Genomic DNA, 18950 nt, shown 5'->3' on the forward strand with positions numbered 1-18950 from the left:
AAGTGGCTATTTTTTTATAAGAAGCTACGTGTCTGGATACTTTTTTGAGAAAATAAGTAGCAATTTGATATATATTATATATATATATATATATATATCTTATATGATTAATATTACATATACAGTTCCTTGAAGATTTCCTAGAAGATTTGATTGATTTCAATCTATTACAAAATCAAGTTTGATGTATAGAAACCCATTTTTGTTGATTGTGATGATTAGAGTAACAAGTGATGAGGAACGCAAACCACGGAATGGTATTGTAGTATTAAATCCCACAAGCTCCTTCATATATTGTTTTTCTATCTAAAAGTAAAACTTGTTTCAAAGATGTAGGTTTTCAGTTGCAAGAAAGAAAAAAAAAGAAAAATATCCTCTAAAGTATTAAACTTACAGTTTATCTTGATGTAATATATAATGATCATGATGATAACAAAAATAATAAGAGAAAAATTATTTAAACATTACTTGACTTCTGCCAAAACCTCCCTTCATATTTCAAATGAATATACAAGCACGCCCCTTGTTTTGACAAAAATGATGATGACATAATGCTTTAAATTAAAGGTTTTAAAATCCCATTTTGTCTATAAAAAAAAAAAACTCCATTAATTGAAATTAATGATGATTTATTGAATTAGCGCCTAAAAGATGATTTATTTGAACAGAATTCTTTGTTTACTTCATTGAGTGAAGAACAAAGGCCCAAGTTGGGGTAAACATAAACTTAGTCTATTAGCAAAAATACCATATTTGAGCAATCTAAAGAGAGAACCGCGATGTTCATTATGGACATTTATGTCAAGGGCATAATTATAATTTTAATGTCTCTTGACAAGGGCATAATTGCATTTGAATATTTATTTGAATCTTGAAGGGAGATTTTTGAAGAGGTCAAAGTATAAAAAAGGTTTAAATATTTATGCTAACTCATACAGGAGGATTAAATATTTTTTTCTAAATAATAACAACAACAATATTAATATATCCGTACTTCTCTTAATTAGTTAAAAAGAGGAGTAAGAAGTACCAGAAGACCTGAAAAGGGGAGAGATATTAAGAATTTAGGTTTTATGAGGATTTGTCCCCCTCCATTGAAGATAGACATGTGCATTGATCCTCCTCCCTATTCACATGCGTTGGCATCATTTATTCTTTCTCAAATGCATGGATCTACCCCTCCCTCTCTCTCTCTCTCTAGACTTGTTTATTTGGTTGCATATACTCCACGAATATTTTCCATGTTCCTTCCATTGATCCAAAGCTGGGACCACGATTCCTTTCATTGGGAGAGAAGAATTTTTAAATTGATATTCTCCATCTTCTGTTATGTGCTTATCAACAAAAAAAAAAAAGTCTTATTCTTCTTTGACTCTTCCCCCTTCCTCCCTTTCTTTCTTTTATTTATTTTTTTTCGTGGTATGAATTTATAGAATGTGATAAAAATATTGCTCCGGACTATTTAAGACTAATGGACTGGAATTACCGAATTAGTGTTGAATTTCATCCCCCCGTCCCCCACGTTTTAATACATTTTAAATCGATCGGCCGGCCATAGAAGTTTTAGATTTTCCAGTTAACCAAAAAAAAAAAAAAACAGAAAAAAGAATTGCGTTGCTAAAAGCAAATATTAATTGAATCCTTTGTAGAAAATAATACAGTGCAGTTGAAGCATATATACTAATAAAAGATACTACCATTTACACCCAAATCGTACATTTGGCCATAAAAAAAAAAAAAAACTACACTCAAATCGTACGTGTGTGGTATGCACTAATTAGCACCAAATAATGAAGGCGCACACAGATATATAGGATCACATGGCTAAGTGCTCACTGTCCAAATTAAATACCCCTAGTGTCGCACAAGCAATTTTTTACCAGTCGGTTGGTCTCAACTGAAATCTAATGTGCACTCGGAATCTTCCATAGCCGCTGAACTCTTGAGCTTACTTTGATTTATATGGAAAGCCAGTTGTAATTTTATCTTCAACAACATAAAACCTGACTCAATGTAAAATTGGGTTCAATGGCAAGATACCAATCAGTAGTTGGTAAAGTTTCCTGTTGGTTATAGTGAAAATTTGGGATCAAATCTCGTCTGCATCTAAATTGAGGGATTATGGGTTGGGAGATGGACTAACACCGTTATTTAGCCCTTCAAAAGATATATTGAATTAAGTCAATTATCTTGCTAATGTTTTTTGTCTCTTCAAATGCACTACGGATCTGGTATTTATAAATAATTCTCACATTTTTGCTCACAAAACACGACTATCCTATATTAATTAAAACATCTCCCTACTATGAATGACAAAGAAGTTATTTCCAATGGGCAGTTGTAATATCAATATCCCATGAGTAGGGATCATGTGGGAGAAAGATGGACACAAAAATGAAAAATAAAACCTCCGGTTTAAAGAAAAAGATGGACGTAAGAAAACCTATGGGCATCAAATCAGCTTGAGCACTTTTTAACTTGCGGGAAGCAATCGTCGGAGGGGATTCGATGCTCTTATGGTGTGTTTCCCTGTTGAAGAAGGATAATTAATTCTCCTTCAATTTGGTAGATCTCTAATGTAACTGTCAACTGCTGGGCTCTCTTTCAACGGTTATAGGATTATAATATTTCACGTGTCAAGAGACTTGGGAATTGAGTTGCTCACATTTAGCCGTACGTAGCTTCGCCAGTAATGATTTCAATCTTTGGACATTCATACTGGGCCTGTTTCGGATGGTTAAATTAAAGATCGAGTTAAATACTTAAATTGGTCATTAATTATTCAAGAAGACTGAACTGATAAACTGACAACTGATTTGGGTTGGATTTTTTATCAAGCATATATACGTGTAAAGCCCACCTTAGAACGCCAGGCGTTACAGCACTAAGCCACTAAACTCTTTTATGTTGATGGCAGAGTTGAAAAGCTAAGCTCATGCGGAGATGAGCTCTATGAAAAAAGAATTCGCATCAGTGCCCCACTGAACATGCCCCGCAACCCATCCTCGTGTGCTACATCTAACCATGACAAGTATGAGAGACACTGAGATGTGCATGTGGGGCATGCTCTGTGGGGTATTAATCTGATCTCCAACCAATTGGAGTCTTGAGTGGCCTTGCAATTACCAAAGAAATTCTCACGTTACAAGTTGCTATAGAGCTTGAACAGAGTTCCACCACTCTTGTCTTAGAATGAATTTATAAATACATTAATTTTCTAAAGCTCAGTTGAAAGGAGTGCAAATACAAATATCTATACTATAAATTGTAAAGCCTTGTATTTTGTATTTGTATTGTACATATATTTTGTTTGGATTGAGCTTAAGGCTTTGTTTGGAAAAAATATAGATACAAATATGTACAGTGCAAATACATGCAAAATAATAAAAAATAGGGAAATTTTCACTTTAGTGCCCTGAACTCTGGGGATAGTGTCAAGTTAGTACCTGAACATTCAAACGTGTCACTACAGTACCTAAACTTTTAAAACTGTCAAGTTGATCATTGTCGTTAACCGATCGTCAATTATCTATTGAAAATGTCAAAACTACCCTTCAAAAGAAGACATTGATCATTGTCTTTTTACCTTGAGACTGAACCAGTTCTCTTCAAGAGAGAGAGAGAGAACATGACATATGATAGAGAGAAACAATAACTTAAAGCAAAGAAATAATTAGACATGAATGTGTTTTAGATCTAAAGGTGGAAGACAATGACTTCATTAATCTAGAATCTCAAACACCTCAACTGGTTTAGTCTCAAGGTAGAAGACAATGAACAATGACTTCTTTTCAAGGGTAGTTTTGGCATTTTCAACAGATAACTGACGGGTGGTTAATGACAGGGACCAACTTGACTATTTTAAAGTTTAGGTATTGCAGTGACACGTTTGAAAATTCGGATACTAACTTGACACTACCCCCAAAGTTTAGTGTACTAAAGTGAAATTTTCCCTAAAAAATAAAAAGATTTGTACTCTTCAGATTTTGTATATGTATTCCTTCCAAACTGAACCTAAGGTTGTGTTTGGTTGCAATGCAAATAAATTTGTACTGATGCAAAGCTATGGCAGTGCAAATGATTTGAGTGTAAATTCTGATATATTTTTGTTTCAAATTTTAGTTTATTTTATTTGATTGTAGTACAAATGAAGTAAATCAAGACATAAAGAAGAATAAAGTAAAATTCAAAACAAAATTAAATAATAATTTGCATTTTTTACATTTGCACTCCCATACATTTATATTAGTGCAAATAAAATTACACTGCAACCAAACACAGCCCAAGAGAAATGTCCAAAAAAATAAAGTCAGGATAAATTTAAGAGAAACAAATGTGGAGTGTTATAATAAATAGGGATAGTTAGGTTTGACAAAACTACGTAAATATACCATCTGCCATGTTAAAGTATTTTATGCAAAGATTGGTGAAAAACAAATAAAAAGACAAAAAATGCCGTGAACTATTCATTAAATTTTCAGAAACATTGACCATAGTCATAACCCCTAAAATTCCATTGCTAAAGCCTCCTTCTCAGTTCTCACTTCATCAATCGTCCTTTTGGGTTCCTCCAAGAATCCCTCCCAAGGCTTTCTTTATATCTTTTTAACTGTTTTTCCGATACAGAATGGAGAAACGATGGCCGTCAGAGAGTAGTTGAGGCAAAACTGGCAGCCAAATCGACATTGCAGCACTCCACGTTCCCGGCGCAGAGCTTGTTCTATTTGTGAACCTTAATTAGATGTGCACACCCCAACACAAAAGTTATCGTTTGTTGTACATTAAGCGTGCTTTTTCCACCAACTGGAATTATATATTTATATATCGTGGTCTGATCTCTTGTTGCTGAATTTGGATAAATTGGATGGATCAACAAGACATTTTGGACTAGGTTGGACTGGATTGGATTAGATTAGATTAGATTAGATTAGGTTGGACTGGATTGGATTAAGGGTCAATTGATATAAGATGAGAATATATGTATCAATGGACCGGGTTTGAATTGAAACTAATCTACATTAAAATGAATTTGAACAGATTAGACGGTTCAGACATTGAATTGGATTGATCAAAATTGGTCCAAAACATTCATTAGATTGGATTGGACCTAATCCATTTTTAATGAACTCACATTTGACTGAACCGGATTGGACCAAATCCAGTTCAATTGACACTCCTATATATATATGCCTGCAGTACTCTCACCATACACTGCATGTTATTGTTCCACCCAACTCACATTGGAGTACCCATTGCCATTGGGCGTATCTTACACAATACAACTAGACCTGTTCATGGGCCAGGCTCAGACTTGACTTTTATGAAAATTCTAATGAACCCGAGCCCGAGACAGTGTAGTTGGGCCCAAAGCCCGGCCCATGAACAGATCTAAATACAACTAGATGAAAGATTCCTGTAACTCACAAATAAAATGGGCTCATTTGAAGTTATTGAAAGCCCGGCCCATGAACAAGTCTAAATACAACTGGATGAAAGCCTCCTGTAACTCACAAATAAAATGGGCTCAATTTGAAGTTGTTCCTTAGATGATGTGGTCGATTGACACATCCGCCACAGCCTATAGCCTATAGCCCGTCTATGTTGCAAACAAGACTTGAGAAATTTGACCTCTCGTGAATTTGGAACAAGAAGAGATTAGAACTTGGAACTCCTTCAAACCAAACACGGCATCGTTTATATGGTTTAGTTATTTAATCTATCTTTTCTTTTTAAATGATGGTTTTGAATTATTTGATTCTTCAAGTTAATCTGGTCAAATTTCTGATTTTTCAGTAATGTGTTTGATAATATTTTATTTAAAAAGGGGCACCTTCTTACAACTGAATCCTATATTTTGATAAATAAAACTTCATTCATGTCACTCTGTCCTCAAATCTTTGATCCTGAATCTATTAGCTAGTAGGGTTGTCGATACGATCCAAATGAATCAGGTCCAATCCAATCTCATAAATACTTCGGACCACAATTCAATGTTTGGACTGTTTAATTTATTTAAATTGATTTTAATCTAAATTGGGTCTATTGACACCTGCATTCTTATCTTTTATATATATCAATGGATCTGATATTGGTTTCATCCAACTCGATCTAATATAAATTTATTACAGATGGACAAGGTCCAACTCAATCTAATATAAATCCATTATAGATAAATCAGGTCCAATCCAATCAAATAAATACACTTTGAAACATTAAGTCTGTTGTCTGGACTGATCCAATTCAATGTATCAATCTTTCCAAAACAGATTGTCGCCATCAACACCATCAAATGGGATTACTAACACGGAAGATTGATATACTAACAGGAGACCCCACCGATTGACTGATACCTTGTTGTGAATCACGTATAGCTTATTTGAGAGTAACCTTGGCTCAAGTATTACTACGAAACTTGCTTTGTTATAATCTCCCCAACGAATCATTAATGGCCTGGTTTTCTCTCTTGTGCTTTTTAATATGGGGTATACAGGCCTCCCAGTATTGCTCTTTCAAACGCCTTTCTGAATTCGGACCGTTTTCTCTTGCTTTTGGTGATTTTGGAGTTCTAAGCTATACTTTTCATAATTTTAATTTTCTGCCTCTACCTTAAACTCCAATACTCGTGTCGTAATTGGGATTGCATTGAAACTTCGTTACAATCAGCAAAAAGAGTTCTTCACTCGAAAATTGTCGCATGGGGTCTCTTGGGTGGGTCAGATCGATAATGGGCTTTGCATCACTCTCTACGCATATCGGCTCCATTGCCATAGATTTAATACAAACCAAGCCTTGTAAAACTGCCCGAAGTTCAGTTTGAATACTTGGTGATTTGGGCCATTCCCATAATGAAATGGCCCATATGATTTCTCATGACCATAACCACTATGGACTGAGATAGGTTCCAGGCACCATCTGTGTTAATTTTTGACATAGTTTTTCGGGAGGCTTGGACTACCTTAGTGGGTGGGTAGGTTGGGGAGGCTCTGAATTGGTCTAGAAAGATGACGTTCATCCTTAGCCTCGAGTCTCAGAACACATCCCATCTACTTATACTCAATTCAACTGTATAGCAGGGGCAAATTATAGTTTTGATATTGCTATTCACGTACAACTCCAACTAGATTCCACAAGTAACATATAAAGCAACTATTGGGATTTGACCCAATAGTTGGTTTGCTCCATTGTGGCCTTTTGCATTTTTTTTTATTCGGTGGAATGCTCCATTGTGGCCTGGGTAACCAGGTTTCAAATTTTGGAAACAACCTCCCTGTGTGTGCAGGGGGGGTAAGGTCGTGAACATCTATCTCTCACCAGTAATTAAATGGATTGGATCAGATTTGAATGAGAGTATATTCGAATCTGACCTGATACTGTTCATGGTGGATCCGATTTGATCTGGGCCTCAATCTGAATTCAAATCTTATTGGTAAGTTAGAGCTTTGGATCTGATCCGATCTGACTTGTTTTCTTTAAAAATTAATAAGTTATTAAAAAAAATAAAATATACCAATTTAAATGAAAAAACAAAAAATACAAGTATTTTTATAATTTTTTCATCATATATGTACATGTTTTTTATAAAAAAATGAATAATATAATAAATTTATAAAAATACATCATAAATAATATATTTATAAATAAATAACATATATTATATATATTTATATAAATAAATATATAACATATATCAGATTCGATATAGGTGATCCGAGTCCAATCCGATCCGAAAATCCAAACAGGGATGATCCAAATCCAACCAAATAAGATGATCATGATCCAATCCATTTGCACCCTATTCCCTATTCCCGATCCCACATTGAATGAGCCTCATGCATTGGGCTGCCCTTTTTAGATTGATATATAGTTTGTGTTCTACCACAGTACTAGTTTCTTTTTTAATAGAGATCTGCTGTGAATATAAGTGTGTAAACTTAACTATGTAACCAGTCACGATTGAACATGTCTGCACACATGAAAATTGTCATCTTTTTGGTAGCTGGTACATTATTTGCATCTCCTACATTTATGTTTTATACTATGTTTGGTTGGTCAGGCTCTAAAATGTATGAGAATCTATGATACAAGAACAATTTTGGTGGTATTTGATTCCATTGTCATTTTCTGAGGAAATAGTGCCACATTGGAATCATATCAGATTTTGAGAAAACGCCAAAAAAACACATTGACATATGGTGTTCGGCTAGCTGGTTTTTTTTTTTTTTTTCAGAAGAAAGGGAAAAAAAGTGTTTTTGCCATTTTCTCAGAAGCGGTATTTTTTTTTTCTTTTCTCAAAACATTTTCTGGCATTGGTAGTTGATGTGGCAAAGCATTGGACTATAAAACTGAAAAGACATAATATGCAAGGTACCAACCAGATGGTTGGTAAGGTCTGATGCTAGTAGCGAAGACTTGGGATACATTCCCGCATGCACCTGGGTTGGAAACCACATCTGCGCCCTACAGAGAGCACTCCACAAACGCCTCACATACACATCGATCTCAGCATGCACTGGGAATATCTCCTGAAGTTGTTAGTGGGAGATGTTTCCAATACACGGTTAGAATATGCTGTGGGGTGCCCTCTGTGAGACACAGTTGTGTATTCTATGGATTGGGAGATGAACTACCCCTGTTGTATAGCCCTTCAAAAGATATGAAAACAAGAAAAAAAAAAGAAACGACATATATGAAAAAACTTATAATAATTAGGTGGTACTCATCAATATTCATGGGGCTCTATTGGTTAAAGCCCTTCAAGTAGCATACCTAGCTTTACGGCATCATAGATTTATCTTTTTTTTTTTAAATCATAAAAAAAAGCATGGCTTGGACTCCAATCAGTGATATTCATCAAGATACATGGGGCTCTGATTGAATCCCTTAAGATATCATACCTATAAGGCATCATAGATTTATCTTTTCTAAAACCATTATAAAAGGGTTCAATTATGGATTTCAAGAACCCGGATCTGCTTCTCATGCCTGGCACCTCACATACACATCCTACCATCAGATCAAGCATTAAAAACATCTCACATACTTATTAATTATTATTTATGGGAGATATTCTCAATACACGGGATGTAACTGTGAAGCATCCATTTGTAAGGAACAGATCCCGCTTCTCCTCACAAGACTGTATATAGCTGGTTCAATAACCAATAGCAAGTGAACACTCATTGTCAGTACAATACTACAATGAGTTCCACTCCCAAATGAAGGGAGCATTGATGTTTTCACTCATTGATTGGATATATAGTTCGTACAATCAGTACTTAGATACCGAAAAAACATAAATCTATCAACCAGTAACATAGAAGTGGTAATTAATTATAGGCCTGAAAACGCCAGAAGGCGTCGATGAAAAAAATATAGGCCTGAAAACAATATTTGATCACATTAAGAATGTTCTGAATTATAATTTGATCATATATGGATCCAACCCTATCCAATATTTATATTTAATTTATATTATATCTATTAATAAAGTCAGTTTGAATAAGGTTCAAGTTTCATATAAGTAATTTTTTATTCTAGTGCATAAAATATATATATATATATATATAGATATAATATTTTGATATCTTTAGTTATTTATTTATGATAGTCAATATCTGTTTCTATCCAAGTTCAACAAGAATCTGATACAAATTCTATTCGAATTTAAATATAAGCCAATCAAATCTATATGCGATTCGATTCCACCCATTTGCAGCCAGATGGTATTCATCAAAACAAAATTCGTATCGCCCAATGGGTAATTAATCCACCGGTATTTGTTTAAATTCTCGTTTTTTTTTCTAATTGGTCAACGTTTTCAAGCACCATACTTTTTCCGATATCATAGATTTTGCTTTTTTTTTCTTTGGTGAATCCGCCATGTAAAAGTGTAAAGTGGGCTGTGCTGGGCCAGAATGGCATAGCCCGTAGGTGGCCTGTGCAAAGTGCAGGTCGTCATGGGCCGTGCTGCTTTCTCTAATGAATAGTTTGAGGGTCGGCCCGCCACAGCCCAACCCCGTGTGGGCCTGTGTCATGCCATGCCATGCCGTGGGCCGGGTTGGCATATGGGCCAAGCTTTGACCCAAGTCAGGTCATGGATTGGGCCAAAGTTATTTTTACCTATTTATTTAAAAAAATTAAAAAAAAAAACTTAAAATTTTAATTTTATATGAATTTTGATATATACAATGATTAAATAAATTAATATAATAAAATTAGAATCAATTATTTATTTTATTAATATATTATATATTATATATTATTATTAGTATAATAAAATCCTGGCCTGGTCCATGGACCTAAAACCCTAAACCCAGTACGGCACAGACCATCATACTGGGCCAGACACAGCCTGCATGCCATCATGCCGGGTCGGTTCAAAGTCGTGCCGGGCCGCAGGTAACACGGCCCAATTTACACCTCTTCCGCCATGTTCGGCATAACCTCTTTTAAATTCGGATCAAACGTTTCACAGTTCATCTCACATAAACATAATACATCGTTAAATTCCCAGAGTCCTGATGGCCAATTGGCCACGACTGCTCCACAATCAGCTCTGAAGCCTGAACATGAGAAACAAAGGGAAAGCAACAGAATATGAAGAAAAAAAATGAAGTTGTCTCAATTCACAACTACAGTGCATCAGCATTTACAGAAATTACGATTTGCGGAGTATTTACGAAGAAGAAAACCAAAGATCTGTCATACAATTTTATGCTCCAGCCCTTCCTTCTTCTGACCATCGTCATGATCATTATCTCCGGACCTTCTCCTTCACTCCCTCTCCTTCGAATCTCTCGTCTACTCCTGCCTAAATCATTAAAAAGAAAGGTAATTCACTGATTCTCGAATTCAAATTAAACTGAAATGCTTTTCAAACAACATATCAAAGGTACGTACACAGACAAGCAGAAGAGAAGGGGGGAAGTAGAATATTTACGTGTTGAATTTTAGGCTTTCATTGAAGTGTAAGGCGAGGTAGTGAAAATGAAAACCAAAAGAACAAAGCTAAGAAGCAGAGATGCTTCCCTCACTCCTTGCATTGCTTAACAAAACGACGATGACCTCCTTCTTCTAAATCAACATGGGAGGAGGTAAAAGCAGTGAGGAGCTTGAGACTCTACCCCAAATGGAGAGCATAAAAGTCCTCAAAGTTTTAATTTTGGAGGCCTTGTCCTTGAACACTTGTTACTTTAGGAGCAGGATAAAGGCAAAAAGAAAAAAGTCCAAGAAAATCTGGAATTGCATAGATTATAACAAGTAGGTGTCTGAACAGGTGATCTCTTTCTCACCTCTCACATTGTCGCTACCTAGTAACAAACAGAGAAAAAGATGTGCAAGAACTTCAATTTCTGCAACAATTAAATAGTATGCTACAACTAGAGGATTTGAGAAAAACTTGTGTATTTTTTTGCAGAAATTCGTGACGTACTTTTGTTCTGATTTCTAACAAAGAAATTTGGATTTAAGCCGGGACACAAACATTTAATATGAGAAAAAGTTTAAAAATTGGGGTTTTGTAAAAGATTTGAGGGAAATATTTCAGAGAGAAAGATAGCGCTGAATATTTGTATATATTTCCTTGGAGTGACGAAAATTTATAGCATACCAAAAACGAGATGTCATCATTATATCATACTAATCACAAGGAACAAGTAAATTATCATTATACCATACCCATGGCCGTTTAGAAGAAAGGCCATGGGACTGTGAAGGGAATGGCAAAGATTAGGGTAGAGTTTAGAGAAAGAGAGAGAGAGAGAGAGAGAGGGAATTGAAAAGATGGAGGGATGAACGATTAGGTTGCCTTTGCTACCTCTGGTTCTTAGTTCTTGGAGAAGAAGATGAATAGTATTCTACAACTATTTTATTATCTTAATTAATAGATATAAAGGCAAAATAGGTATTTAAAAAAATAAACACATTTAATCAGCTCTTTCTGAATGGGACCATGGGGAAAAGGGAGGTAAGTGCATTGTTTTTCAAAACTATAGGGGAGGATTTTGCTAAAGTGAAAAAGTAAGGGAGGATTTTATGTTTGTCAGAAAACTTAGGGGAGGTTTTTATATTTTACCCAAAAGATAAACTATAAACCGCAAATACCTCCCTTTTCTCTTGCCCAATGAAATTTTATTTATTTATCAAATGTCACATAAGAGGATAGAGCCTTGTTCAACTATTCAAAACTACACTCTACACTCCCGAAGCAATAATAGAGTAAAGAGGAAGAAGAAGAAGAGGAAGAACTTACCGTCAGGGTCGCTGGTTGATTCTTTGCCACCAGACGTCGGTTGGTGTTAGTCGTTAGTGATATGGTAATAGGTTAGGGCTTGGATGATACATCGGGGAAAGTGCTTGTTCCAATAGTGGACCTTTGTTTTGATGAGTCATTCGGATCCCAACTTTTTGGTTGGGCAAAATCAGAATCTCATTCCCATTCCTGGAGGAATGGCATTCTCTAATTTGAGGGATCCCTCCCAGGGGCAGAGACATTGATAAAGGGGGCCAAAAGCTAAGAAACATAAGTAAAGGATCAAAATATAAGATTTAAATGTGTTTTATTAAAATATTTTTGGCAACAATTGAGGTCAAATTTGAAAAACGGCCTTTTCAGAAAATAAATTCAATATAAATGGCCATACCTAACCACGGAACGCTCTAATTTTTCAGAATTCAATTGGTCATTGTGCTATCTCATTTTTCCTGCCAGTGGAACACATCTAATGATGGATGTGGTCAGTCCACCACAATTATACAACCTGAGTCATAGAAATTAAGGCTGTGTTTGGTTGCAGTCCAATTTAATTTGCACTAGTGTAAATGTATAGAAATGTAAATATAAAAAAATGTAAATTCTTGTTTAATTTAGATTTTACTTTATTCTGCTTAATGTCTTAATTTATTCCATTTGTATTGTAATCAAACAAAATAAGATAAAATTTAAAAGAAAAATATGTCAGAATTTACACTCAAATCATTTACACTGCCATAATTTTGCATCAGTACAAATTTATTTGCATTGCAATTAAATACAGCTCAAGGCTCAGCTCCGAAATGGTACAAATACAAATATCTAAAGTGCAAAACTTTATATTTAATATTATTTTGTATATATTTGTACCATACATATTTGCACTTCTACTTCTTCTCTCTCTCATTAATATCAATTTTAATTAAGCCTTAAAGTATGAGACGTCACTAAATACTAATATAATTTAATTAAATGCTCATTTAAGTTACCATTTAATATGTCATTAAATGTTATTTAAGTCAAATAACTTGTTAAAAATCACAAACCAAAGGTAAGAAGTTTTGAACCGAAATCATTTGCTTGCAACACTAATTAATTAACCATTATGCCAACCTCAATTACTTATTAGGATAACATGTTCATATTTTTTAAAGATATTTTGAATTTTCTAGTGTATCCATGCGTATCTTGATACGTCTCTTAAAATTACCTTTTTAGTACACCTTGCGTTTCTGATACTTTGAACCTTGTTGTTGATTACAGTAGGCTCTTTGTATAGAAGTTTTTAGGGCTGCAAACAGAGGCAGAGGTAGAATTTTTTATGAAAAAGTACGGATAGGCCCAATGCAGATTTCTGAATTTCATTGCAGATCTATAAACATTCAAAATGTAAAAAACCCCTACTTTATACACGCCCGTGAATTGACGTTAATTCCGAACTAACACCTACCCCAACTATACTTTTGGGCCTAAAAATTCTAACCTTAGACTGAACCACCATTCTCCCAATTTTTTAATGAAAGGGGCAAAACATAATAAATATGGATAAGGAAGGCCAAAAGATAGAAAACATGGATAAAGGGGGCAAAATATATGTGGGATTCAAATAGCTACTATAGGGATTTTCAAGTCATGGAGGGTGGCTCCCCTCTGCCACCCCCTGTCCGCAAAGGGATTGAATCAACTTAGATACAGATACTTAGCCTTTGGGCTTTGTTTCACGAAAAAAAAGAGAGTATAAATACAGGTAGATTAATAGATATAAATTTGATTAATTTATATTCAAATTCAAATGACATATTTTTTATCAGATTCATTTTGGATTAAAATACAACTCAAATCTCAATCACACGTTAGATAGTTAAATAATTTGATATTGTATGTAATGAACAAACTAAATTAAAAACTATGTGTGAAATTTGAAGTAAAAACACAATAGTCCAACTAACTTTGTTAACAGAAAGTATATATATGAACATGTATAAATCAAATCGAATCGATTATATAGAATTGGATAGGGGCAATCTATATAAAAGATCAAATTACGATCACTCTTAATGGAATCAAATTCCAAGTCAAATTTGAACAATTGAATACCGATTGCACCCCTAAAAATTTTTTGACTCTTAACTAATATATCGTCTTTTTATTTGCTTAACAGAAAATTAGAAAATCTGTCCAAACACCAACCTTCTTCTTGAACACATCTATAAATTTTAGGGAAAATTTTCAATTAGTACCTTGTATTTTGGGGTTAGTGTTATTTTGGTCTCTAAACTTTAAAATAAGACAATTCAATACCCGAACTTTCAAAATGTGACAATCCAATACCTACCATTAACTAGCTGTTAATCATCCCTTAAGTGACACTTTAAAAAGATGCAAATGCCCTTCGAGTGTCATCTAATTTTCTTTATCAACTATTCAAACATTGACAAAAAAAAATTAGTAGTTCCAAATCCTTGCCTCTTCTATTCAAGAAAGTTGGGGTCACCAGAATGCCCACTCAAACATAACCCAACTTTCTTGAATGGAAGAAGTAAGGATTTGAGACTGTTAATTTTTTGTCAATGTTTAGATGGTTGATAAAGAAAATTAAAAGACATTCAAGGGGCATTTGTGTCCTTTTCAAATGTCACGTAGGCTGCATTTGGAAACAATGCAAATAAGTGTGAATGCAAATATGTAGAGTGAAAATGGTTCATATAAATTGTAAAGTTGAGTTAGTTTTACACTGGCAAATTTACCTTCTTACCAAACAGGCTTTTTACTTGTAATGGATGTAAACATGAATTTCAATAAAGCATATGTTTTTTTTATCAAAAGCCCACTTGAATGCAAATTTACTTCTTTTTTTAGTGATGTGCTTTTACATCTTTTTATCAATGTAAATATGCATTAGTCTGTCATTTGTCGATGCATAAATGTAATGTTGCCAAACACAAGCAAAAGTGAATCAGAGTGCAAATTTACCCTGAACCAGGATTTACACTTCATTTGCATCATTTCCAAATGCAGCCTTAACAGCAGGTTAATTGCTGATTAATGGCAGGTACTGGATTGTTACGTTTTGACAATTCAGGTACTGAAATGTCGCATTTTAAAGTTTGGCACTAGACACAAAGTATAGGGTACTAATCAAGAATTTTCCCTAAATTTTATCTAGAGGATAACTGGTGACTCTGGATATGCTACAAGCAAAACTTATACAATGGTTTACCAAATCCAATCACCATTAAACATGTTCTGCTCCCTGCCTCTCTCCCTCACTTATCACTACATAGTCTAATGGATTTACAAAAATTTGCCCTATGATTTGTGTTTTACTAAAACACCCTTATAGTTCATAACTGATTTACTTAATCAACCTTTCATTACATTGAAGTGGAAAATGACAGTTTTGATCATAGGCTCAATTTGCAAGGAGTATAAATACAAATATGCAGAGTGCAAAACTTGATATTTTGTATTATTTTGTATCTATTTGTTTTTTACATATTTGTATTTTTAGTATCTTTTGGGACCAATTTAATCAACATAAAATATAAATGGAAATGTCATTCTTGCCCCTAGTAAAACATGGGCAACAACTCTTTTTCATCAATTTTTTTCTTTATTTGAAGAATGAGGACATGCTATTGCAAACTAATAGCTTGGGATGCATTGTTCTATCTTCTTCTTCATTCTTATTAAACCAAACAATGTGTGATAGATCTGAAAATCAAACATTGGTTCATTTTAAAAGCTCGAAATGAAGTGCTAGGGGTACTTAAATACTATAGGCCCAATCCCTTAAACATTTTCCACTCAGTATATGTGCTTTTCTGATGGCAATATAAAAGATTATTGACAAAAGGTTGATTAAGTAAATCAGTTGCAAAATATAAATTATAAGGTAGATTTTAATAAATATATAAAACTATAAGGGGTGTTTTAGTAAATGACCCCCAAAAAAGAATGCATAAGTTACAGGGTTTCTTGTTCTTCAACCTGATAAAACACTATTTGTAAAGGTGAATTATTATTAGAGATCCAACAAAAGGATTCCACTACTAAGTACCCAGCAGATCAGGTAGGGCTGCAAATGGTATTTGATTATTCAAATTTGAATTCAAATTACATACTATTAAGGGTGATCCGAATTTGATCCATTTGTAATTGGATCAAATATAGATCTACCCATATTTGATCTGATATAATCAGATTCCATATTTCCATTCGATTTAAATATAGATGCTCATATATACTTAAAATTTATATTATATCTATCATTGGAGTTGGTTTGAATGTTGTATTTTTATTGAATGTTCATAGGTTCAAGTTTTATACAATTAATTTTCAATTCATTTTGTTTATAAAATATAATATTAAAGTCATTTCTTAGTTCATTTTGCTAATAATATATAACATTTTGATCATTTCTAGCTTGACTTATTTATACCATTTAATATTCAATTATAATTCAAATTTGAATATAAATGAATCAAATTTGGGTCTACCTATATCCAATTTGATCCTATCCGTTTGTAGGGGCAAATGGCCAATATTTCGTGTAAAGATGATCTTTGTTTTTGCATGGGTTGGACCTGAGTTTTCAGGCTTGACCTAAATTTGGATTGAGGCCTTGGGTAGTCCAAGCCTGGCCCGACCCAATCCGAGTTTATCCAAAAAATTACATACACGTGTATATTATATTCATATAAAATATCTTTTTACTAATTATATATATACATATAAATATATATGTAATTTATAAATATATTTTCATTCAATTCTACTCTTAGGCCATAAAACTCAATAAAAGATGACTATATAAAAATTTATACATAAATTACTTTAAACCCCACCAACCCGTTCAATCCCAACTAACCCAACCCATGCACGCCAATCTTATTAAACTCTCAAGTCCAATTGTTCTGACCATACATTTGATAGTTACAATGCATAGATATAATCAATTCACTTCACAGATTCATGTTAAATGCAAATAATCTCTCGTAGTAGATAGTGTATGTGAATAATGTGGTTCCGTCCAGGTAGGTCTGGAAAATCAAGCAAAAGTGATCCTGATTCATGACTCATTAATAATGACTGGTTCACCCGCGGCCACCAATGGCCTAATGTAGGCAAATTAAATGGTGACCTAGCTTTGACATGCCATTCGAAAAATATGAGGACTGACCAAAACTTGATGATTCCACATTTCCACTATATTAAAAAACTTCAATGAACTGTTTTAAATCTGTTTTATTTACAACATTTCAATGGACAGAGTCAAAGTTCAAAATCTTGTTTTTTCTCGATAATATTTCGCATGAACATCTTGTATCAAGTGTTTTCAATTCAAAGTATGCAAGCCTTTATTTTTATTTTATTTTTTTGTTTAAAAATCTACAGGGGATCGATCTTAGCCTCTTAGGCCTAGCCACCTGAAATTGCCAAAAATCCAATATGTTTTTTATTTCGGTTAACAGGAGTACAGGACTCTAACAAGTAACAATACCATACACCCGATACCATTTATAAAAATAAGGATGATATTAATTGTTGTGTCAAAAAACCCGATTTTACTTTCCCTTTTTATTCTCTATATTTTTCGTTTTCCCAGTATTTAACTACCATAAGCCCGTACGCTGTTCATCAAAGTGGGGCAAGTACAATGGCCTAACACTCTGATATACAATTTCAATATTACCCCTGAAAATTGGAAATGAGAGTGGGGCCAAATAACAAATGCGTTTTTGTCCCATTCTCACCCCTGCATAGTTGCAAATGCCGGGTTGTCCGATTGGGCAAACACCCTGATATTAGCATTGGTGAACAGAAGTTTCTCTTCTCTATTGGATGAATGGTTTTTTTTTTTTTTGTTTTGGGGGGGGGGGGGGGGTGCTAAAAAACGAACAAGAGGAAAGTAACAGAGGGCGTTTTACTACTTTTCTATTCATCATAGTTGATGTGGAATGGATCCGAAAAAAAATAGGGATAAGATAAAAATAACCTAGGAATTAGCATCTCAATTTTTCTATTTATCATAAAACAGCAAAAGAATTCTTTGAGCTACACTTAAAAGTAAGCAAGTTAAACTGCTTTTCTATTCATCAGAGTTGAATAGATCAACTGCTTCACTCAAATGTAACATTTACTAATTCACATAGCTACTTTTGGAACACCAGCTCAAACAAATTGACCTTTTATCAGAATTTGAAGGTAAACAAAATGAAGTGATTGAAACTGTTATTTAGAGATAGCTGAAAGTTCTGAAAACATGAAGCATTTAGAGAACTATTTGTTAAGATATGCAAGTAAGATTTAGAGGATTATTTCTACCATCCCCCAACAAAGATGGTCATGTCAACAATTATATCCAAGATTCACCTCTCTGAAGTGTTGACTTTGTCAATTCAAGTACAACTTTTCTCTGTGAATATTTATTAAAATATGTCAGAATTTATTGTTAATTAATGAAACTTAACTAGATATACCCAAACCCATATGAAACTACTTAATCTTAGGTCCAATTAGCTGTCAATTCCTTATAGTAGTTCATCAGTTTTTTTTTTAACTTTTTTTTTCTGCAAATTCCAAATAGTCTAAAACATTTCTTGCTAGGTGGATTTCTTGCCCCAGTTCTATTTTCAATTCAATGAAACCCTGATACAAGTAATAAAAGTATGGAATAAGTAGACTTTCATATCAGTGA

General features: G+C 33.8%; 1 long non-coding RNA gene across 1 annotated transcript; it reads right to left on the reverse strand.

Moving 5' to 3' along the window:
- Positions 1-10597: 10597 nt before the first annotated feature.
- On the reverse strand, positions 10598-11014 carry LOC148800965 (uncharacterized). The gene is made up of 2 exons (XR_016083652.1): positions 10940-11014; positions 10598-10810 (listed from the first exon to the last, which is right to left on the reverse strand). It is a non-coding gene; the product is annotated as an uncharacterized LOC148800965 (long non-coding RNA).
- Positions 11015-18950: the final 7936 nt, after the last annotated feature.

Source organism: Nelumbo nucifera, chromosome 3 (assembly GCF_055504915.1).
Source record: "Nelumbo nucifera cultivar China Antique chromosome 3, China Antique-T2T, whole genome shotgun sequence".
NCBI lineage: Eukaryota > Viridiplantae > Streptophyta > Magnoliopsida > Proteales > Nelumbonaceae > Nelumbo > Nelumbo nucifera.